This window comes from Lactuca virosa, chromosome 3 (assembly GCF_052849685.1).
Source record: "Lactuca virosa cultivar CGN04683 chromosome 3, Lactuca_virosa_CGN04683_v6, whole genome shotgun sequence".
In the NCBI taxonomy this organism is placed as follows: Eukaryota; Viridiplantae; Streptophyta; class Magnoliopsida; order Asterales; family Asteraceae; genus Lactuca; species Lactuca virosa.
The window spans coordinates 363,120,960-363,126,023 of NC_136428.1; the positions used below are offsets into that span (position 1 = coordinate 363,120,960).

The 5,064-nt window shown below is 33.3% G+C and overlaps 1 long non-coding RNA gene across 1 annotated transcript; it reads right to left on the reverse strand.

Moving 5' to 3' along the window:
* Positions 1-392: 392 nt before the first annotated feature.
* Positions 393-1,704, reverse strand: LOC145167605 (uncharacterized). The gene is made up of 4 exons (XR_013741301.1): positions 1,472-1,704; positions 877-1,169; positions 774-807; positions 393-603 (listed from the first exon to the last, which is right to left on the reverse strand). It is a non-coding gene; the product is annotated as an uncharacterized LOC145167605 (long non-coding RNA).
* Positions 1,705-5,064: the final 3,360 nt, after the last annotated feature.

Sequence of the window (5,064 nt, forward strand, 5' to 3'; positions counted from 1 at the left end):
AAAAGAAATGCTATACAATGCCCACGTGCATAAAAACCATTTTAAAGACTTCATGGTATTTATAAAATAACCATTTGCAACATGTATTCCAAATAGAATAACCAAATATGTAATTATTACACAAATTACTATCATATTATTGGTAATAACATATTAGGTATAACATAGGAAGCCAGTAAAATGAATAGGCTCATCTTTAAGTCAGTAAACAACAAATAATTAAAACAAAATTATTCATAGTTATCTTACCTATATTCTTTTTAGGGGCCAAACATTTCTTGGAAAAAGGTACTTCCTTCTTATGGGTGTTGATCTTGAACATGCTAAATAACATCATAAAAAACCTTAAAAATAAGCAATAAAAAGAATTGATAAACTTGTAGACCTTATCGAACCAGCAAAAGCATCAAAACTTTATTAAGGGTTAAATAAAGAAACTTACATTGGAAACACACAAAAGTTTAAAAGTGTGGCAAAACAAATTAAACTCACAAAGACTATGATACCTTTTCCAACAGGTTAAGATCCACAGTAAGGATATTTCTAGAAAAGTCCACCATTCCTAGATACCCCATCTGTATGGTTTATCTTAAGTTTTATTGGCTGCAAGATAAGAACAGATTAAAGTTTATAAAAACAAAGAAAATAAACTAAAAACAGAGTATAATGCAACCGCGTTAAATCTGTTCATAATATCATGCTTTTCATGCTTCCTTTGTACATTAAAAAGTAGATGATTTAATCATTGTACAAACCATAGGTTTTCTTTTTACCTAGAAGAGAGGATTCTCTTAAAACTTTCTTTCCCTGCATGTAATGAAAATATACTCAGTAAAATATTTGAAATTACTAAAAGATGGAGAAAAACAACTTTACCTCCTGGAGGATAAAAATGTTGAAGGATGATTTCCAGAGAGATAGATGCAAGGCATAAAACCACTCCCTTGAGAAATAGGCACAAAAAAGGATCCACGTTGGGTTCTTGATACATGCTATCTCTTCATACAAAAAGGTTAAACACCGAAGAAACTAAGACTTAACGAATAGATATGAAAAGAGAGAAAGGACTATAAAACTTGGACATGAAATTTTGATCCATTTGCAGCAAATCGGCACCATGAACTCAAAAGCAGATTATTGTCTCTTGATGCTTAATTTCCCAAAACCACCTGAATGAAACATCAAAAATCAATAAATCTCGAAGTTTCTCTAAAACAGAACCATATCCAATTAAAAACTTGTGATTTTTAACTAAAATAATTGATTTGAAGATTCAAATGATTAGGGTTATTTTTAGATACAGTAACAAAATGTTATATGAATATCCTCCTAATCAAGTCATCACAATTAGGTTGTAATGCTTTAGAATTGATGGAGAAATTAGGAATTGAAAAAAACCCCAATAAACATAATCATACACTGAACTCGAATCTTTAAAAATAGATGCTTTTGGTGCGAATATAGAGATTACCATAAAGAGGACGTCTGTTGATGGTGGTGAGGTATTTAAGTGACCAGAAATAGAGAGAAAGCAGATGTTTCATCTTGCATCGCATATGGAATTGTGGGAGGAGATATCGAACCCAGAAGATCGGAGAGTCGATAGCTTGCTTGTGAAAAACATAGATTCAGAAAAGGCAAATTGAGTGAAAGAGAAAGCAGTGTCACTTAACAATGGAAGTCAAAGTATTAGAAAATGGGTGATATATGTTTAATGGAAAAAACGAGGTGTATCTCGAGCGGTGGGGCTACAAATCGATCAGGGTCTTTTTTATATTTGAAACTAGGTATATTATATGGGTTGATTAAAACAAAATGTAAAATACTAATGATTAAACGGGAAGTTTATTTGAATTTGAAATTTGAAATTTGAAATTAATAAAAATTATGAAAAAAAAGTATGCAAAAAAAATTATGTGTTTAGTTGTCAAACCCGTGTATTAAACGTGTTAATTATAAAAAAATATTAAATACGAAGGTTTAAATTGTAAATTTATTTAAAATTGAAATTGAAGTTTGAAGTTTGAAGTTTGAAATTAATATAATCATTATGGTATATTTAATTTATGAAAAGTAAATTAATGATATATTGAAAAATGAAAAAATAAAGTAAATGGCAAGTGGAAAATAAATATCTCAAAATCATGACAAAATAACATATGACATAATGCATGAGAGAACCGCTTAAGAACCATAAGAACTACTATTCTATAAGTAAATATGCATTGTGAATACTTATTCCACATGTTAAAATAATAATTTGTTTTTTTGTATGAAAATGGCAAAATCATAATTTTTATAATATAATATTTTTACTTATACATTCATTTATATTTTAACACAAAGTTTATGTAAAATACAACTTATTACAGTCAAATTATAGTTTAATACACAAAATTCATAACTTAATATAATCAAATTTAGATTAATTCACAAATTCAGAGAACTGGAGCACAAACTCTACCACCACCAACTCCACGACACGCCGCCATCAACCATCGGTGCTACCGTCACAACCATCATTTTTTCGTAATCAGATTTGTATATAAAGTTATGTATTGACAGTTTAAATACTATATTCATAGTTTAGTAAACGTGTTAATTCACTAATTTTTAATTTAATGTAAAACAATTATAAAAACTAAAGTGTTCTTACATACTTATACAAGATAAAAAAAAAAAAATATTCACAAGAAAATTAGTATAAAAATTCATACATAAATCATTCATATTTTAACACAATTTATAAAAAAATCACAGTTTAATACAGTTAATTCACAACTTAATATTTTCATTAATACACAAAATACAACTTATTATAATAAATTCTCAATTTAATACATAAGAATGTCATATTTTTAACTTAAAACTTATATTTATACATTTAGATATATAGGTTAGTGCTTCTTTCATAGTCTAATTTACACAATATTCACAGTTTATTTTTATATAATTTATTCAAAATTAGAAAAAACCATAACTTTATATAATGCTTCTTTCTTCTCATATTTTAGAAGTAAATACAAAATTCATAAAGAATTCACAACTTAATATAGTTAATTCACAATTTAATACAAGCTTAATACACTTAATTTAAAGTTTAATACACAAAATTCACAATTTAATACAATATATTCATAGTTTAATATTCTGGTTGCACGAGGTGCATTTCTTAAGGCACATCGTCAACCAGGAGGATATATTGGTCGATCCAGCCAAAATAGCGGCATTGATGCAGTTGGAGGTCCCAAGGTAACCATCCGAGATCTGGAGTTTCCTTGGTCTAGCGGGTTATTATTGGAGGTTCATTTATGATTTCTCCAATATTGTTGTTTCCTTGACCCGGTTGAAAAAGAAGAATGTTTCTCTCCGGTGGGGGCCTGACTAGCAGACATTGTTTGAGACTCTAAGGCGGAAATTGTGTGAAGCCCAAATTTTGACCCTTCCGGAGGGGATGGATGACTTTGTAGTATATTGTGATGCATCGATTTTGGGTTTGGGTGCATGGCTAATGCAGAGGTATCATGTGATTGCATACGCATCGAAGTAGTTAAAACCTCACAAGGCGAATCACCCTATGCATGATTTGGAGTTGGGGGTTATGGTTTTTGCCCCATAGATTCAGAGGCATTATTTGTATTGGGTTAGGTGCACTATTTATAATCATCACAATATTTTGAGGTATTTGATGGACCGGCCAATTTTGAAAATGAGGCTGGGCAGATGGTTAAATGTGGTGAAGGATTATGACTACGAGATTTTGTACCACCCTAGGAACCCCAATGTTTTAACCGATGCCTTGAGCCACAATATAGTAAGTACATCCATTGGAGATCTGTGTCTGAGGATGGTTATTGTTTCGCCACTGTTGGAGTTGATCAAGAAAGCTTGAGTAGAGGGGTTGAAAAAGGAAAATTGGAATGAATTGAGGATCCGGGGTAAAATTCCATTATTTACCAGGGATAGCCGTGGGATGTTGACTCTGTGCGGTAGAATATAGGTCCCGATTGCTGGTGGGATTAGGCAGACATTATTAGAGGAAGCTCACAAGTCAAAGTATTCAATTGATCTGGGGGCCACAGTGATGTATAGAGACTTCAGATTAAGTTATTGGTGGCCCTTAATGAAGAAGGATATATCTTGGTTTGTGGAACAGGGCTTGAGTTGCCTGAAAGTCAGGATCGAACATCAGAGACCCCATGGTAAAATGCAGTTGTTACCCATTCCCATATGGAAGTGGGAAGAGATCACCATGAATTTTATTACGAAGTTTATGAGGATAGCGCGTGGGGTTGATTCTATTGGGGTCATTGTTGACAGACATACCAAGAGTGATCATTTCATTCCCTTTGCTTGTAGCACCTGGTTCTTGGTATGTATTTTTATTTAAGTATTTTGCATTTTTGGCCTTGGACTCGGCTAGTTGAAGGACCAACTCGCCGAGTAGAAGCGGGATGAGGCGGGGGATTTAAGTGATGGACTCGTCGAGTCGGGTCCCGGACTCGACGAGTAGGCTCTGACTGGACAAAACCCTAATATGAGGGTTTGTACCCTATTTAAACAACCTTATACAACCTCCATCGCCCCTTTATGCTCCCAGAAACCCTCCATAGCAAACCCTAAGTGTTTTGGTGCAAGATTTAAGGCTTTTGAGTGATTCTTGTGGGTTTTGACCTCAAGGAAGAAGGAAAAGCATAGAAGGATCAAGAGGAGACTAAAGGATTCGAGTTTGGTTCATCATTTGCAGTCTTTGAGAGGTATAAAGTCTGTACCTTGCTCTTTCATTTGATAGATCCCTTTTTGGGGAGATTTAGGGCTTTTATAAGCCATTCTTGGTAACCAACCATGATTGCAAACATGGTTGGGGGTTGAGGCTTTGGAATCAGGTGTTTAAAGGGGTCACAAGGTGGATTTGGGTTGCTTTTGCACCCAAGGAAGGCCCCATGCAACTCTAGAGCCATTTTAGAGCCTTTTTGGCTCAAAAGTCCCATGCATGCACGTAAAGTTTGTAACTTTACGTGCTAGATCGAGCTTAGGGGCTTGGATCTATCATTTGGTCAAGTG